The sequence below is a fragment of the Myotis daubentonii genome, chromosome 2, assembly GCF_963259705.1.
Source record: "Myotis daubentonii chromosome 2, mMyoDau2.1, whole genome shotgun sequence".
In the NCBI taxonomy this organism is placed as follows: domain Eukaryota; kingdom Metazoa; phylum Chordata; class Mammalia; order Chiroptera; family Vespertilionidae; genus Myotis; species Myotis daubentonii.
In genome coordinates, this window is record NC_081841.1 from 164,190,961 (window position 1) to 164,211,124 (window position 20,164).

The following is a 20,164-nucleotide window of genomic DNA, read 5'->3' on the forward strand; positions in this document are numbered from 1 at the left end:
ATTTAAAAAGCAGTATTGTTGGACACACTTTGTTTGATAGTTTGTTATTTTTTAGTTATTTGGTGTTTTTTATGGTCATTTTCATGATCCAAATGAATAGTTAAGTCTGAAGAGTGTAGTTTGAGTAAAACAGAGGTCAGTTATCAGTCATTTTAAAAATGTGATCATTTGTTAATGGGATTTAAACATAAAAGCATTCATTTACAAATCATTTTAAGAAGCAAAAAATGTGTTACTTTGCTCATAGTAACTATTTTGAAATATTTAGGCCAAATTTTATTTTAGTTTGTGTCATTGACTTGTAAGAGATAAAGAAACACTGTGTTATTTATGTTTAGATATAAAATAAAAGAAAAATCTTTGTTTTGTCCATGTGAAACAGTTCTAAAACTGACAAACTCATCCATTATTGTCAAAGCTCAATTGCTGATGCCAAAGTGCGTCAAACTAGCTCTTTCTTCAAAGCCTTTTCATAAATATATCTATCATAAAACAGAAATAGCTCAACAATATTTATGTAAGTATTTGTTTTTCTCTTAGACATATTTCAATAGGGCAATTGGATATGAAACGCTTTCAAAAAAACCTTAAAAGTAAAATGTAGTTCAATGTCCCCTAGGATCTCACATTAAGAGCAGCATCTTTTAGAGTTATCTTCTGTTATTTGTTAAAATAACATAAACTTTGGAAGAAGTGACATCGTTTAGCAAAGGAAATTTCAATGCTGAGAGCATGAACTTGAATTCAAACCAATTAAAACATAATTTATTTGGCAAGGAAAGAAGTATTTTGGTAAGTAAATAAACAAAATGTTACTTAATCTCATTCTTTACAACTAACAGAGGCTTTGGTTGTAGCTAGTTGATAATCTACGACAGATTTTTCCCCAATGATGCATTTTGTATACAATCGGTAGAAAAACTAGAGAATTCTCCACAAAGCTCCATAGGAGGTGGCAGAATCCAATGTGAACAGTTTACAGAGTGTTGTTCTGGGAATTAAAGAATTGGTTATGAAGGTTCTTTTTAATCAAATTATTACATAAGTGAGAGAATATTTTGAAAACAGTAATTTGATGCTTTGGGTTCTTCTCTTCTATTTAAAAATCATTATTCATGGGGAAGCAGGGAAGGTAGATACTTCCAAGGGAAGGAGGTGCCAGAACAATGAGCGATGATCAAGAAAACCAGCCACACAGTCATCGCAGAGTTGTCTGAGCGGCACAGGTCCCTCACTACTGATCCATTAAGATCCTTCACTTCCTCTCTGCCCAGATGAGGATTCAAGGGGCTAATGAGACATAAAACATTATTTTTGAGGGGGTGATAGGATAAAAGGTAGAGAGCCAAAAGGGAAAATATCTCCTTAATACATGCTTTAGCTCAAATATTTTAAGAACATTTCATGTTAAAAGAAAAAAAACCTTCATATTTATGACCAACAAATTCATAAGATAATTTCCATGTTTTCTCCATAAGCATTGGGTTTTTTCTCTTTGAAAATTCAAATTGGGTCTTTCCATGTTTCTCTTTAATATGCTTACTAGTATGTTTTCCTGTACTTTCTTGAACATATGAAATATGTAGTTCATCCTTGAACAACTAAGATGGTAAAGGGAATCCACCCTAGTGTAGTTGAAAATCCACATATCACTTTTGATTCCTCCAAAACTTAATTACAGTTTGCCTTCCATATTCATGGATTCAACTAACCAGGGAGAGAAAACAGTATTTTTGATCCATGGTTGGGAATCTGCAGGTGGGAATGAGAAAATACTGTTTTGATCAGAAGTTTGTGGAATCTGCAGATGTGGGAAACCTGCAGATAGGAGGGTCTAACTGTATTTATTGTTAAAAAAAAAATCTGAGTGTAAGTGGACCCATGCAGTTCAAAACAATGTTGTTTAAGAGTCAACTATAGTTTTAACAACTCATAACTCTCATGGTACTCTTGTTTACCTATTCTATCAGCTGTGTCATTTCTAGATCTGTTTTAACTGATGGATTTTTTCCCTCATTCCTGGACATATATTCCTGCTTCTTTGCTTATCTGTAATTTTTTATTAGATTCCAGACATTGTAGATTTCACCTTAGTGGGCACTGGATGTGTGTGTGTGTGTGTGTGTGTTGTGTGTGTGTGTGTGTGCATGTGTACAGATGCTAATCCTAATATTCCTTAGTTTTGATTTGGGACACAGGGTTAAGTTACTTGGAAAGAGTTTGAGCCTTTAGAGGATTGCTTTTAAGCTTGGTCTGGAAGTTTCAGAGAAGTCTTTATCTTGGATTGATCCCTCCCACCCCACATTCTGCCATTACTAAGGCAATAGTTGAGCATCTACTCATTACTCCATGAATTATGAGGTTTTTCCACGATGACTGCTGGTAACAAACTATTCCTAGTCTTCTTGAGCTCCAAGAATTGTTCTGTCTGTTCTTTTCCAGTGGATCTTTCACCCGGAATGTGGCTGAAAGAAACTCTGTAGGTCTCTGGGACTCTTTCTCATTGTATCTGTCTCCTTTGGTACTAGACCCTAAGAACTCTAGTCTCCTTGGCCTCCATAGAACTCCCAACTCCCAATTAGGTAAACTCAGGAAGACCATAGGGCTCAATCTACATTCTTTTTCCCTGCTCCAAATCCTAGGAACATTTCCTAGGTAGTTATTTGGTACAAAAATAGGACTCATGCCATTTGCTTCTCCTCTTATAGGCATATTGTCCAATATTTGAAAACTGTTATCTCATATAATTTTTTTCATTTTGTTGTTTAAAAAAGTGGAAGAGTACATCTGATTCTTGGAGCACCACTTTGGCCAGAAATGTCTCTCTTTTCTTAATATTTAAGAAATTATCACTTTTATCTGGAAAATTATGAAAGTCACTATACAAAGCTATGCATAATGAGATTGTTAATAACCTTCAGTTGTTTTTAACACTTATAACTTCTATTCATTGGTCATCAGGCATTTGTAATTTGTTAATTGTATCTGGTATTATACCAGGAACTGGATATTGTTAAGATTATAAAGCAATTCTTGCCATGTTCACAGATTAAGGAGTTTCTAGTATTTTAATCATTATTTCTCAAAAGCAAGTTTCCAGTTTACTTTTACATATTTAGAGATTCATCATTAGTATGAATTAATCTACATAACAGCATGTACCAAAATATTGCTCAATTCCAAACTTATTTGTTTTTTTCTTCAGTTATAGTTGGTCCTGTCCGTGCTAAAGAAATTTAATTTCTATAAATTTTCACATTAATTACTAGTTTTGGTTGAAAACAGAGCAGTAAGGAAATACTTTAAAATTCACAGGAAAATACCCTAACCAGTTTGGCTCAGTGAATAGAGCATCAGCCTGCGGGCTGAAGGGTCCAGGGCTCGATTTCAATCAAGGGCTCGATCCCCAGTAGGGGGCGTGCAGGAGGCAGTTGATCAGTGATTCTCTCTCATCATTGATGTTTCTATCTCTCTCTTTCTCTCTCCCTACCTTTCTGAAATCAATAAAAATATATTTTAAAAAAATTCACAGAAAAACAACAAAAATGATTAAGGGATTGAGGATGACAATAATAAAACTTTTACAAATTAGTTTTAGAAAACATATAAAAAACACATTGACTCTTGGTTCAATGCCTGTGTATCTTGGCTGAGAGACAGTTGGAAAAGGAGGAACACACAGTGCCTGCTAAATGAAGTTTGGGCAGAATAGTGGTATCTCAGCTATTGAGTGGGCTTTTCTATCTAAACTAGGACCTCTAAATACTCAGCATCTCCCCATTATTTTACCCTCCAAGTTATATACTTATCTTGCTTCCCCACCAGCTATATAAATAGCATATCTACATTTTTAAAAAGTCAAACAAAACTTTAAAGGTTGTTTATTTAAAAAACAATCTCCTTATATCTCATACTCTGAAATAGTCAACATTAATTTTCTATGGTTGTCATGTTAAATATTTTTTATGCAAGCATAATTTTATATATAATCATATGCACATACTTTAAAAATTGTTTATAGTTGAATTAGCTTTAAAGTCTCTTCCTTCCTTTATCTGGAACCAAGAGTTAATCTGGCCTTAAGAAAACTACGTGGAGTGAGAGCGAGGAAGCCAAGAGAAATTAGGAGTACCATTAACAGAACAAGGTAGATGGATGCAGGGCACTTTAAAAAAAAAAAAAAAAAAAAAAAGCCCACCACATAAGGATTCTGGACATAGAGTAATGAGACATAGGCATGCACCCTAACAAACCTCTTATTAGTTTTATGACCTCCAACCACGTCCTTTAACTTTTCTGAGCTTCAGTTTCTATATCTGCAATATGCGCTTATAGAAATGAAATACAAAATGTATATAAAATGTAGAGTGGGCATTCCTTTATTATTCACATCTCTCCTACTGTTTTTCATACATTCATGTTTTCACCACATATTCTGAGTGTCTATTTTGTGCCAGATACTGTAGTCTTAATCAAAGGATTACATTCAGAAATGTTAAATTACATAATAAAGGGCATTCAGGAAGTTTCCCTGAAGAACTAGTAATTGTCCTGTGATCTGTAGAAGGTCAGTGGCTGATGAGGTCAGGAGGCGGGAGAGTGTTCCAGGTTGAGAGAAAGCCATCTGGAGGTTTGGGACCATGTGTGTTTGAGGAACTGAAGGAAGGCCAGTGCAGCTGGAGTATAGTGACTGAGGGTTGTTGAGTGGAGATAAGATTGGAGACAGAGTTGCGTTGGAGACCACTGTAAAAATTTTGTTCATTATCCTAAGAATGAAGGGCCATCATTGTTGTATTTTAAACAGGGCAGTGAATAATAAGGTTGCATTTTGAAAGGATCACTTAGACCATGGTATTGGAGAAGCGACAGAGTTGGAAGGTGGCTGACAAGAGTGGATAGAGCTAGAGCAACTGGGAGGTAATTGGGGAAGTCTAGGCAAGATAATTTGGTAGCTTAGACCAGGTGAACAGCCAGAGAAGTAGATGGATGCAGGATACGTTAAGAATAGCAGGACTTGGTGATGGTTTTGATGTGGGAGATAATGGAGAGAGTGTGAGCGCTGAAGGTGATTTTGATATTTTTGCTTTGGTGATGGGCTGGAAGGGTTTACCATTCACTGGTTTAGTTTGAAGATGTGATGCAGAGGGTAGCCAGACAACTTGAATTGATTCTGACATATTTTTCCTATTTCTTCCACTAAGTACAAGTAAAAACCTTGGATATTATATATAAAACAAACATGAGAAGACCTTGAAAAGTAGAGAGAAAGACTGATTAAGGATCTTGGGACCCAGAGAATGACATGGTAGTGAGTTTCCAGGGTTCCAGGTTTGGAGTTGAAGAAGCCAGAAACCCAGAGATACCAAAGAGCTCAGAAACAACAACAGTAACAACAACAATAAAAGTCTGATTTTCCTAACCAAAGATCAGGAAAGAAACAACCTAAAAAGATAGAAAACATTTACACAATAACTCCTCTACTCCAAGCAAACAACACAGAATTAACTTTGACACCTCCCCAATTCCACCAGCAAAGGTCTACTGGGGTGCCCAGACTTCCATATTTTCTGTGTTATAATGTGCTCCCAAAATTCTATCCACCTAGAGAAATGAAAACTTATGTTCACAAAAATACCTGTACACAAATGTCCATAGGAACATTATTTGGAGTAGCAAAACTGGAATCAGCACACATGTCCTTCAACTGATGAATGGTTAGACAACCTGTGGCATAGCCATACTATGGAATACTACTCAGCAATTAAAGAAATAAACTGTTGATACATGTGACAGCTTGGATAAATCTGCAGAGAATTTGCTCAATGAAAAAATCCAAACTGAAAACGTTACATTCTGTATGATTGCCTTTAAAATATTTCTAAAAGAACAGAAGTATAAAAATGAAGAACAGATTAGAGGTTGTCAGGGGCTAAGGGGAGCACACAGAGGAGGGAAGGGAAGTGAGTACAGCTATGAAAGGGCCATATGATATGTTGATTTTATATTCCCAATTAGATTGCAAATGTCTAAAGAGAAGTACATAGCCACCTATCTACTGAGCTACCTCTGTGATTATAGGTTCAGGCTCCAGAGTAAGTCAAGATGGATTCTGGCTTTGCCTTTTGCTAGCTAGGCAATTTTGAAAAAAACTGTTTAAATTTTCTGGGTCTTTATTACCTCATCTGTGTGGATATGGGGATAATTGAATTGCATACCTCAAATGTTTGTGGGAATTGAATTATACACATATAGTCCATAGAATAGTGCCTAACACCATGTGAACACTCAGCATGCTGTCTATTATTATCTGCTCTCTGTATTACTTAGCATTGTGTGGGAAAGTCTTTATCCAACCCTATAAATTAAAAGAACCAATAAGCTTCTCATAAAAATATATGCTCTCCTTTTCTTTCTGGGTCCTCTTATTTCCCAAATCCTTTAGAGACTGGGTGTTGACCAATAGAATGTTAGAGGGAGTGATATATGGTATTTCAGGCCTAATTTATTAAAGACTTCCTACAAGTACTTCTCCTTGCTTCTGGCCACTGGCATGGAAATTACCTGAGACATGGAAGCCATGTGTTGAATATGGCAGCGCCTCCAACATCCTGTCACCACACCAAACTATTCATCCACTGGTTAGTTGTGTCAGGCAGAAATAAATAAACTACTATTGAATGAGACCCATAGTGCATTTCTTGAGTCTGTTTGTGATAGCAGTTCACAAACAGACCCTGCTATTATACACAGTGAAGAGCTGTAATAACTGTGCATGTGAGAAACATCTTGGTATAAGGCAATGTCTCTATCTTGAAGTATCTGCCATCTGTCTTTTAGTTTGGGCCTCCCATTCAAACACCTGCTGTTTTCTCCATCCACAGCTTCTCCACATGCATGGCAAGGCTTGCCTACTCAGTGATCTCATGGGATCCCAGTTGTATCTTAATTTTAGTTCTATTAAGTGTAGTTTCTATCTTTTTAAAGTTTATCTCAGGATACTTCAAACCAAAAATTGTATTTTCTGCACAGCCCCTGTTTAAGTAAGAGCATTCCAAAAATCAAACACTATACCCAAAACTTAACACTTTTCAAATAACTTGACAACAGAGAGGTGTGTGTGTGTGTGTGTGTGTGTGTGTGTGTGTGTGTGTGTGTGTGTATGAGAGAGAGAAAGAGAGAGAGAGAGAGAGAGAGAGAGAGAGAGAGAGAGAGAGAGAGAGAGAGAGAGAGAAGCTGAAGTGTTCTCCTGGGTAACAGAAGACCATAGGTTAGAAAAAGCAGGTGTTCCTGAGTAATCACTACTTTCTATTCTTTGAGGCGAACTTAAGTATTTATCCATGTCTCTCAATTCTCCCTCCCTGCTTTGTTCATGCAACAAACTTGGCTTTGGTTGAGTCAACAGGAAGACAAAGATGCATCAGTGCACATGACATGCTCAGGAGAGGCACTCTGACGCATCTGCCCATCCTGTGACTTCACTGCAGAAGCTATTCAAGAAGCACTTTACAAAGCATTTCTACAGGGTATTGGAATTTTGGGATCAGAAAACATGTAGGATAAGCCCTCAAAATAGTATGGAGTAAAAATAAAATTAAGTAAAAATAAATTTTTTTCCAATATGGGGAAAGATTTAGTCAGGGGCAGAAGTGGGTGCTTTCCTTCAGAGATGGAAATTCAGGATCCTGTCCAGCGTCATTGTGGTTTGAGAATTAACTCTGTTCCCAGCAAATGAAATATGTGAGCCTTTTCTTTCTGTGAGACACCTAAACTCTAATAAAAGGGCTCTAAAACTGCTACCGGTAACGGTTCAATGACTCAGCTTAAGCTGGAATGGAGTGAACGTGCATCTGGTCACTGAATTCTAAGATTTGTGGGGCAGTGTCAAAAGAACCGTATCTTGGCCAAAGTTCTATTGCTGGTGCTCAGGACTAGTAGCCAAGAAATGGCAAGATTGAGCAATAGCCCCCCTCCCTTTCTCTGTCGACTTCCCTTCAGAACTGTCCCACCCAAGTCCCAGCAGATGTTAATGTTTGTGGGTTGACCTTACAGAAGCATCAGAGCAAATTTATGAGTTCATGAGTTCCTCTCTTTCCCTTCCCTCCCCCCTCTCTGCAGCCTACAGAGCTGGGGAGAAAGAGAAATATCCCAACAAAACGAGAAACAAATCATGACTTTGCTACTTTTTGAGGGGTTAAAGCTGTACCACACATCATTTTTCACTAGGCTAGTAGTTTTGGTATTACCCAGTACTTTTGTGGTTATTTAAGTGCAGTCTTGGAATTTTAAATGCCACTTTAAATTACTAATCATCAGACTAAAGCTGGATGTCTCCTGATCCTGCAAAACATGAGTCAAGTACCAGATGTTTAGTAAGTTTTTTAAAAAATCAGGAAAACGAAATTCAGGGTCTTGGTCAGGAGGGCTTAAGATACAAAGCAATTAATATATACCCATTTGGAGATTTATTGAATTCTATAACTATGCACATTCCATCACAGTCTTTTTTAGCTCCAAAAGTTAGTTCTTGTAGAAACCATAGATAGTTATTCTAGGAGTGCCCAAATCATGTAGGCTAACTGAAATTAAAGAAAGATTACGTTTGCTGCCTCAGTTTGAATGTGATTCTTTCTCACATTATCCTTGGAGCTTATTTCTTGGACTCTGTCTGAAGGAAATAAGTAAAAGCAATACCACAAAATATGATGTTTAAGCATGTGTATCAGGTCATGGTTTATAATAGGACTTATTGGGGGAAAATATCTAAGTACACACTAGTGAAAATAATTGTATTAGATTCATAAAATGTAATGTCTTGGATTTATTTTAAATATTATTGTATCAATATAAGTTCATTTCAAATAAGTTCATCCCCAAACAATGTATACTCACTTTAATAGCTGATAGCTCAATTTTAAAAGTGAAATGTATTTTAAAAGTGAATTAAAGTGAGAAAAGGGTAATAAAAAAACTATATCATGTGTTAAAATAATATATACATATACTGTAGAAAGTTTAATAAAACACAATTAAAAGTTCTCTATATTATAAAAAAATACTATATAAAATATAATTAATGATTATCACTTCATGGTATAATTATAATTTTTTTCTTACATATAGTGTATGTGTTTATAAACATGAGTTTCTTATGCCATAAAGATAAATTTATATTAAAATATTATAGATTTTAGACTAAAATGGCAAAATGAAGCTGGGCCACAAAAGGTCTCTCACTAGTAAGTAACAAAATAAATAAAAAATAGTAATGAATAAATAAAAAAATAACATTTACCCAACAATCAAACAAAAAAAGAACCACATGTCATCAAATTCAAAATGTGTTGTTTGAGACAAAAACCAATTTCTTTCATGGAGCTGAATGTGTAGCTCCTAACCTTTTCACCACGTTTCAGTAGTTACATTAGATAGAAAAGTTAAAACAACAAAACTCTCATTCTTATTAAGATCTGCACCCACTATTACCAGATTTGAGAGTAGTAAGCAGGCAGAAGTTGGGAGGTTGAAGAACTTATTCCAGAGACAGGCAAGGACAAATTCTGTAGAGAAAAGGCCTTATCAACAGAGCCAATAGAAATGGACCACAACACCATTGAAGAGGCTAGGGATTATCCAGGATTTCCTGATAAATTCTGGGAAAAAATCCAAAGACCAAGTGAATTCCCTTTCAGAACTAAAGACCCTTAACAATTAAATGGAATGATATGGAACATTTAGGAAAACCCCAAAATAGAGAGCAGAGCTGGTGACCTTCAATGAAGGATACACATGGACCAGCTGAGGTCCTTCCCACTCCACTTTTCTCCCCCAACACTCACCAGGGCCTTTAGGCTATAGAAAGCAGGTGGGACACTACCTCAGCCTTCGAGGTGGTCAACCAAGACCAATGAACAGGTTCTAAAACCTGTGGAGTGGGTATCAAGGATATTTTAAATACTTAAATGTACTATTTCTTCCTTTCTATTCTTTTCAGCAAAATTTCTCCTCAACATATGTCAGAATTCTTTTGGTGTGTGGGTTTTCCCCAACATGTGAGACAAAGGCAAAGATTGAGTTATTCTTGGAAGTTGTTATTCACCTTTGCACTGAACTGTGGGAGAGGAGATATGTCTTGCTTTTACCATGGCAATCCCGTCTAGGGTCATGGGAGGATTCTCCCTGTTTGAGGTCTCTCTCCTTACCCTCACTTTCTCTTTATTCCCATCACCTTCTGCTCCTGAGTCACTCAGCTCCAAATCTGGACAATACCCATTGTTTTCCTGGTATGGAGCTTTCCCTTCAGAATGCTTGACAAGCTGCTTGCCCCTGAGATACTCCCTGTGGTTAGCATTCTTGGTTGTCTTCCCACAGCCCTGGAGGCCCGCTGTGGTCCTCACCCACATGTTGGTGGACTCCTGCTGAAGAGTTTCACAATAGGTTTTCAAAAGCTGCCCCAGTGGGAACTGAGCATGGAATCCTGGCCACATAACATCTCCCTTGTGCTGTCTTTTGGGATGATCTCCCCAGACCAGCTCCCCTCCCTGCCATTGGATTTGGCAAACTTGGAGTTAGGCTAATTTTTCCCATTCTCAATTAAGGTCTGTCCATGCAGGGCAGCCTGGAGGGCCAGGGGTTTTCCCAATGACTGTCCATGATAGAACTCCAGAGATGGAGTTGTCCAAGCAGGACTGGGATTCTGTGATTCATTCCTAGAAAAGCCCACCAGTCAGCAAATGGTTATTCTCGCTCTCTAATGGATGCCTTGGGTATGCTATCATTCTCATTTCTAATGATTCCTGGGGCACTTGCATGCTCCCCATATTGTGAACAGAGGAGTTGCTGTCAGGAGAGAGGGGTCCATGTGGAGCTGTTTCAGCAGTCTTCTGGGGCTGATCTGGGCATTTTTAAATTTAAGGTATTTCTTGGTAGTGGGTAAAACAATGAGCTTTCTCGTGTACTTGTCAAAGGCAGTCTTTCAGCCATTTCCTGGTTAAGAAGCTGAAGATCTATTACTATACTTTGTTGTATGGCAACTTCAGCTTCTCTCGCCTGCTCATCATGCAGCACAGATTTCGGCCCCACTCTAGGTCTTGCTGAAGGTGCATAAGCATTCTCATGTGAGTATGAATACTTTCTGCCTTTGGCTACACTAGGCCTTTTCCTTTATCCTCCTTCAGAGGAAATAATGGCTTATTGCGGTTACTTTTCCTCTTCAGTTTCCAGTAGTTATAAAGTCCACAGTTACTGTGGGCAGCCCAGTTCTGTGGCCACATCTCCACACTGACCAGGGTATAGAACTTCTCCAGTTCCCAAAGCTTCTGTGCTTGCGGGCTGGTCTTGCTTTTGGCCTGGCTCTGCTCTGCAGCCCTGTACAGGGGGTACTGGGTGTCCCTAGATTCTGCCTGTTTTGGCTGTGCTTGAGGTAGAAAGACTTAAACTTCACTTCATCCCTCTGATCTAGGATGGTCTTCATCTCTGGGCTGTGCTCAAAGGCACAGATGACATGGAAATCAGCGATGCAGCTTTTCACTGAAGGCAAGCCCCTGTCTTTACCTTGCACAGGCAGCAGACTAAGGCCCACCAACAGGTGAGATGTGGGAGATCATTGTGATTGGTCCCATCCTTTCAGGACAACCAATGCTGACCTCTGGAATCTACAGTGCACAGCTGACATGAGCTCATTTATTCCCTGTCCTTGTGGTCTTCCTGGCTCCACCTTCCTTTGGACATAACAGGCTTTGGGAATGAATGCCCAGGACATAGGAGCAAGCAAACCAGCTGCCTTCTGGCACTGTAAGGATGCCATATCAGGGCAAGGTTACTGGCACAGGGTGTAACCTGATGATGTAGTAGGGATGTGAAGGCAGAGGGGAGACTCCCAGGTAGGCAGCAAAAAGTCTCCCCAGGGTACATACAGAGATGTCATACTTATCACAGAACACAATGTCATTCTCTTCTTCACTGTCTGGAGACCAGGACAAATCACAGATCTCATCTTCATCATACTCTATGCCTAGCCCTTCCTCTGCCTCAATAGCATGGTTCATATTTTCATGTCATTAGCATTCCAGGACTTCTGTCTTTTCCATAAGATTCTCATCAGTTGGCTCACAACCCATTTCTGCAAGGTCTTCATTAAGTGCCTGGAGCCAAAAGATGTCCATGTCGTCTAGGTCATAGTGGCACACAGATGCCACCTGCTCCTTGATGTGGATATAGCCATGTTCTGTGGCCTCTGGGATGGAGCAGTAGATGTACTTCCGGGAGAGGATAAACAGAACATACTTTTAACTTCTGGACTACAATTCTGAGGGAAGGCTGTGGAAGAGTGTCTGTATTGGCTTATACCTGGAGTCCCTTTTCCCATTCTTCTTTCCATGTATCCCTAAAGAGGTACTAGGATTAATGTGGTGAGAATCTAAAAGTTTCACAAGGTCATTCTGGAATACCTCAGTAGAATTCTTGTGTTCATTTGGGATTTTTGACTTGTTCCTCTATACTGAGCCAGCAAGGAAAACCAGTAAGGGAAGTGGAAGGAGTCTCATCAGAACTGACACTGCTGCTGAAAGTTCTATGACATTTCATTTTGGAACATCGTCAGAAGGCCAGGCTGGGAAGTGAATTTAAATCGGGTTTTGGCAAATGTTTTCAACCAGACACATCAACCTGGAGGATGATCAACACCGAGGCCACTATCTTCTCTTCTACTTTGACTCTTCCTCCCTTTTACTGGTCTAAGTTGGCACCCTCCTCTATGCAGTCATACATCTTACCATATAATTGGGACAGGAATGCACAAATAAAATTAAAGATGCATTAAGAACCTCCATTGTAAAGAGAGATGAAAGCAATTGAATTCTCTCTCCGAGTCCTGGCCAGTACTTACTAAATGCAGTAAAGCCAATACAACCACCCCAAACATAATCATCCTTTACTTCCCAGAGTTAGAGAGGCATCAGAAAAGAGAAGGCCACTGGGGACTTGCATCCTAAAGGGAGCTTAGTGTTAGCAATGAAGGATTATACCTTTCCTCCCCATGGAGGAGAAGGAGGGATTCTCTTACTTAAATGATGGAAAGACTCCCACATAATTAGATGTTGGTGATGTCCACAAAGGGGGGAAACTGATCTATCTACTCCCTGGCTGGATGCTTGCTGAGCCATGAAATCTTTGGGCCCATCATGTTTCCTTAGGCCAGTGAAACAGACTACGGTGAAGGAGTTCAGCATCACTTAGAGTTGTAAATGTTGCATTCTAAGCACTGATGCCTACTGTTCTTCCAGAGATTTTAGAAGGTTCAGCATTTATTTGTGCAGACATTTCTAGCATGGGTAGTGGATCTGGCAAGGAAAGAATTCCCAGCCTTGTTTTCTACAATACTTGAAAGACCTCCATGGTTCCTATGACTCCATATGAAGGAAAACAGAGTTCAGAGGAGGAAGCAGAAGATTCAAAGTTGACTAAGTGATCATTACACAATTAAAATGTAGCTTACAAGAAGGAAAGAGCAGAAGGAAAATGAGTGCTACTTTTAGAAGAGTTCTTACAGATGAACAGGACACAGTGAGCTGCATGCCAACTCAGAAAAACCACAGACAGTCTATATTGAGACAGCACATCAGCAGAGGCCACCAGCAGTAATGGAACCAAACCAAGTCAGAGAATGTCAGAGATGCCGCTACACCACTGATATGGGTGGTTATGAGTGGAGAATCCTCCCTCCTTTTCCTTCCCTCTCTCTCCTTCTCCTTTTTTTTTTTTTTAATCTTTATTGTTGAAAGTATTACATATGTCCCTTTTTTCCTCCTTTTTAAAAAATATAGATATAATTGAGGGAGAAAATGCCAACAGATTATTTGTGAACAATAGAATAAGGGTTTGTGAATGAATGTGTGCTTGGGACTGGGGAACCAAGGTTGGCATGGAGGAATATGTTGACAGGGCAGAATAGATGCTCCTGGTGCCATAGCAATGGTCTAATAGGGAAAGACTGCCAAGCCCAACCTAGATATTTTAGGCTCCAGCTATATGAACAGGTGTCCCCACATTGATGAAGCTGTTTACATCTACCAGAGGACAATTTAAACTTTAAGGAGATTCTAGCCTAAGGTACTCTTCTTTTAAAAGTAATGTGCCTATCAAAAGTGAAGCAGGGGAGAAACCAAGATGGCGGCATAGGTAAACACCAGAAATTGCTGCCTCACACAACCACTTCAAAAATACAACTAAAAGACAAAACGGATAACATCCAGAACCACAGGAAGGCTGGCTGAGTGGAAATTCTACAACTAGAAGAAAAGAGAAAAGCACTGAGACTCAGTGGAGGTGCAGAAGCAAAGTGCAGAGGTACGGAGGCACACGCCTAAAGGGCTGGCAGCTGAGGACGTGGGGCACATGGAAAGGGCTGGCAGCTGAGGACGGGTTGTCTTTTTCAATCGGAGGGAGTCTCAAGCTCCTAATTGCTCTGAACTCCAGTTCCAGGTGAGTCTCTGGGGACCTAGACTCATACAGGGAGAAAATGGACGGTCTGGCGGGCAGAACTCAAGGTCCGCTTTTTCTCAGAGGTGCTTACAGTGATTACCGGGACATTGAGATGTGGGGCCTTTTAGGGTAGAACTGGGGAGCAGCCATAGCTGCTTGCTCTGCCCTGTTGGTCCCCTGAGACCCCGCCCCACCAAGCTGTACACAGAGGCTTTTGCATATGAAAGGCCTGGTCCTTGCAACCTAAAAATTACCTAACAAACTGCAGCTGAATCAGAGAGACCCAGAACTTCCAAAAGAAGGTCCAAGGCCCCACAGCAGCTTGCAATGCTTCACAGCTGGGCCTCATCTGGGCACCTCCAAACCCCAAACGAAGAAGAGGAATTTCTCCATAGCTCCTGCTGGGTATCCTCAGGAAGAAGCTAAATTAGCACCTCCTTAGAGATCCAAGAGCCAGTGTACCCAGTGGTCAGAGAGGGACCATCCAGATTACAACTCCTCAGGTCCATAGGGGACACACTCAGGGGGCAGACTCAGTGAGCACCAAACCTCACTGAAGCAAGTCTTGCCCCAGAAGAGTGTCTCTAGGTCAGAAGTTCTCCCACTGCAGACACAGCTGATTCTCACAGCCAATTGGCCTGGAGGTCAATTCCTCCCAGTGATACCTACAACTATCAAGGCTTAACTACAACAAGACTGTGCACAAAGCCCACAAAGGGCTGCACCAAGAGTGTTCACCTCAGGTAATTGGGGAGGCTGAGCCACTGGGCCCTATAGGACACCTAGCACACAAAGCCACTCTATCAACACAGGGAAGCATAAATAATGCGGAGACAAAGAAACAAGTCACAAATGACAGAAATGGAGGAAAGCAAACTACTGGATATAGAGTTCAAAACCACACTTTTAAGGTTTTTCAAGAATTTTCTAGAAATCACTGATAAATTTAGTGAGACCCTCAAGAAATCTAGTGAGACCCTCAAGGTTACGAAAAAGGACCAGCTAGAAATTAAGCACACACTGATTGAAATAAAGGATATTATGCAGGGTTCCAACAGCAGACAAGAGGATCCCAAGAATCAAGTCAAAGATTTGAAACACAAGGAAGCAAAAATCACCTAACCAGAAAAACAAAAAGAAAAAAGAATCCAAAAATATGAAGATAGTGTAAGGAGCCTCTGGGACAACTTCAAGCGTACCAACATCCAAATTAGGGGGGTGCCAGAAGAAGAGAGAGAACAAGATATTGAAAACCTATTTGAAGAAATAATGACAGAAAACTTCCCCTACCTGCTGAAAGAAATAGACTTACAAGTCCAGGAAGCGCAGAGAACCCCAAACAAAAGGAATCCAAAGAGGACCACACCAAGACACATCATAATTAAAATGCCAAGAGCAAAAGACAAAGAGAGAATCTTAAAAGCAGCAAGAGAAAAAAAGTCAGTTACCTACAAGGGAATACCCATACGACTGTCAGCTGATTTCTCAACAGAAACTATGCAGGCCAGAAGGGAGTGGCAAGAAATATTCAAAGTGATGAATAGCAAGAACCTACAACCAAGATTACTTTACCCAGCAAAGCTATCATTCAGAATTGAAGGTCAGATAAAGAGCTTCACAGATAAGAAAAAGCTAAAGGAGTTCATCACCACCAAACCAGTATTATATGAAATGCTGAAAGGTATCCTTTAAGAAGAGGAAGAAGAAGAAAAAAGGTAAAGATACAAATTATGAACAACAAATACACATCTATCAACAAGTGAATCTAAAAATCAAGTGAATAAATAATCTGATGAACAGAATAAACTGGTGAATATAATAGAATCAGGGGCATAGAAAGGGAGTGGACTGACTATTCTTGGGGTGGGGAAAAGGGGTTGTGGGGGTTGCGGGAAGAGACTGGACAAAATTGTACACCTATGGATGAGAACAGTGGGTAGCATGGGTAAGGGCAGAGGGTGGGGTGGGAACCGAGTGGAAGGGAGTTAAGGGGGGAAAAAAGAGGAACAACTATAATAATCTGAACAATAAAGATTTAATTAAAAAAAAGTGAAGCAGGAATTTGGGGGAACATAGGCAGGCTTAGGGATATTTTAGAATTGGGGTCCATGGAAAAGTATGGAGCTGCAGACTGGGAGAAGGTACATTTCCATAGCACAAGGAATCCAGGTGCAGTTACATCTCCATAAGACAAGGGAACAGCAACAGTTGGCATTTACACAAGACAAGGGAACTGGAAGTAGCCAAGAAAGGTCTATATTTACAAAATAAAGAGAAGGAAGCTCTTCATTCAGATGGAAAAGAAGAAATCCCAGTGAGAAGGAGGGGAGAGAACCTCACATTTCCCATGTGAGGTTCAACCTTTGAGCCCAGCTCCAAGGAGAATATTGACCAATCAGAGGGCATATCAGGCACCAGGATCCGCAGCCTTTATAAGCCATAGGGAAAGGAACCCAGTGGGACTCATCGCCCTCCTTACATGGGAGTCAGTTCTGTGGGACTCTTTCCCTCCCCCTATGAGGGAGTCTGTATTTGTTCTGAAATAAATTTCCCCCTTTGCTATACCATTTTCTGTCTGTGGATTCATTCTTGGATTCCGGTGGACAAAGAATCCAGGTTCCAGTCCAAAAATTCGGTATCAAAAGCAATGACTTCATTCCTAGCAGAAAGTATTAAAAACAATCCTTTTAAAAGAAAGTAGAAAAGTTGTGGCAATTTCCAATTAAAAATTATAATTTCTGAGTAAAAATGTTAATAAACTAAACTAAATCAAACTAAAATTGTTTGATAGAACATAGAGTTTCATTAGTTAGCTTTTTAAAAAAAGTACATTTTAAAATTCTGAATAATGGAGCATAACATTTTGTAATTATAGCCCAAAGGTATTTTCCTGTTAATTATACAACAAATTAGATAATCCCATAATTCACTGTGGACATTAAATCTGTTTTAAATGAAAAGATGGACATTATGCCAAGTTATAGTTTGGGTATATAGCTATGGCTTAGAGACAAAATGAGATAGAAGGCTTAGGAAGTATTAGGATAAAAATGGTAAAGAGTTAACTAAGTGATATATCATATAAAGAAAGAGGAAAAGATGTTTTTCTGATCTAAATTTGAATTTATTGCACGAAATGACAAATAGAAATAAAAAAATAAAAGTGCAAACAAAAAGCACAATAAAATACTTTTTAGTTTAGATGAGAACTTTATTAGTATCTATTTACTCTAGTTTGATTTTTTTTCCTCACGTCATTCACATTTTCAAGTTTAACTAGCAAGAAAAAAAATGAAATATACATGTAATTCAGATACCATTTCTTATGAGCCAGAGAGACAAATCCCTTCTATTAAATTCCTGAATTAAGAGAAAGGAATTTCACTATGTGGGAGGTATTCACCTCTTAATCACAGAGATGAGCCTTTGATGAGAAATCAGCTGAACAGTAGTTGTGCAATCACTGATGGGACAGCAGAAGTCACTGCTGGGAAAGCATAAGGAAGTCTGAAGATTCCAAGGATAGAGGGAAGGACTCCAGCTCCCTTGGTGGAATCAGGGAATTTATGACTTCAGATAAAGGTGATGTGGTTTGGTATTTCTACCCCAGAAATATACAGCAGATAGTTCAAAAATGTTAAGTGGATCTATAGCCACAAATTTTATTAAGAAGAAGGAAAAGAAAACCAGAGAAAAATGGTTAGGGGCATCTTTACACAACAAAGGTTTAAAAAAAGTATTCTTTGTTTCTCTGTATGTTACTCTGGATTGTAATATTTAAAAAGCACTTAAAAATGTCGCTGTCCCCCTGCTGGAAACACTGTTGATTTAAATCTATAACTTTCTCCATTCCCTTTTAGATTCTCATTTTAGCATCATAGAGGGTAAGTTTAAGAGTTCTTACAACTCCCCTTGCTGGCAGCAAATAAGAATTGCAGCTTTAATATGGATATGGAAAACTTCAGCATATTTATGCTTAAAATAATGGCTAAATATGAGATCAATTTTTAATTTTAAAAACAAGATCTCTTCCAGCTCTGATCTCTAAGTTTGAAACATAAATTAAAATCATGAAAAATAATAATAAAATTTGTTGGAGATAATAATTTCCAGAAGACAGACCAATAATGAATTAAAAAAAAATTTTAAAGCAATTGATTTGATAGCTAGCTTCAAATGTTTATATTTTTAAAATATGTTTTAAAATAATGTTATGATCTTTTAGACTTTTAGATTGTACCTCTGCTTGCTGCCATTTTCTCTCTGTAAACCTATCATTATCTAGGGCAGAAATAGGAGGTTGACCAGTCATTTAATGTGGTCACACACTTCGCAGCCCCTGGCTTGCAGTTACCAAGCAGAGATGGGTGTCACTTATTGGTCCACAAATACAAGATCCAGCCCATGACCCCCACATCTGTCTCCTCCACTGCTAGTGATACAGAATTTTTGGACTGGAACTTGGATTGTTTGTCTACCGGAACCAAATAATGAATCCATGGACAGAAGATGGTATAGCAAAGGTGGAGATTTATTGAAGAACAAGTACAGACTCCCACATGGGGAGGGGGAAAGTTTCCATGGTTTATAAAGGCTGCAGTTCCTGTGTCCTGATATCCCCTTTGATTGGTCAATATTCCCTGTCAAATTGGTTACTATAGTAACTCCTGAGGTCCTCCTCCCTCATTGTCCTCCTATTTCTTCTGGGCTTTCTTCCTTCTTCTTTATTTTATAAATATAGACCTTTTTTTTTTTTTTTGGCTACTTCCAGTTCCCTTGTCCTATGGAAATACATCTGTTGTTGCTTCTTTGTCTTATGTAAATGCAACTGTTGCTACATCCTTGTCTTATGGAAATGTACCTTCTCCCAGTCTGTAGCCTGGTGTTTTTTCCATGGACCCCAATTCTAAAAATTCCCTAAACCTGCCTATATTCCCCTAAAATTCCTGCTTCACTAGGGTCACTGAGGAAGTCCCAGATAGTGTCCAATGGCCTAGGTAGTTGAGTATCTATCTGGAGCAGAGTCCCTCTGTGTACTTCCTCCTCTCTTTAACCAACAGTGGACTTTAATTGAGTGAGAAATGCCTGTAAGAAGCTAAATAATTGAAGTTTTGAGGTTATTTTGTCCTGAGAATTATAAAGTAGTTGATGTTTTTAGATAACTTGCAGCACATTAGGCACAATCCTGAACACTTTGTATGTCTCAATTCTTGTAACAGTGAAAAGAAAAATGGGGGCGGGAGGGGGGTGGCTTGCAACCTAGTTCAGTATCTGGTTAAAACTGTAGTCTTACTTCCCCACTCTGACTGACGTGGGTGGAGCTGTGGAGCATGTCTCCAAGGCCCTGCCAGGACTGACTTGGGTGGAGCCACGGGGACCCGCAGGGGCTCGCCACAAGAGGAGGTATATAGGTCAGAGCCTCCCTACGAGTTCAGTTCAGGCTTTGGATACGGAATTCCCCTGGACTAGCAGATATTCGAAATAAAGGTTAAACTTTCCTCCCTCAGAGTGCTGGCTGACCATTCTCCTGTGCATTCTGCCACAACATTTGGTGTATTGGCAGAATCATCAGTTGAGCTGGCTCTTAGGCCACTGCTGATGAGAACGGACTTTGGGGCACTCGCTTCGGGCTCTGGGACCCAAGGAAGGTGTGCTACCGACGACGCATTAGCTGGTTCCTGAACTC

At 39.3% G+C, this 20,164-nt stretch overlaps 1 pseudogene; it reads right to left on the reverse strand.

Annotated features, from left to right (window-relative positions):
* Nucleotides 1-10,092: 10,092 nt before the first annotated feature.
* On the reverse strand, nucleotides 10,093-12,582 carry LOC132226382 (protein Jade-3-like; annotated as a pseudogene).
* Nucleotides 12,583-20,164: the final 7,582 nt, after the last annotated feature.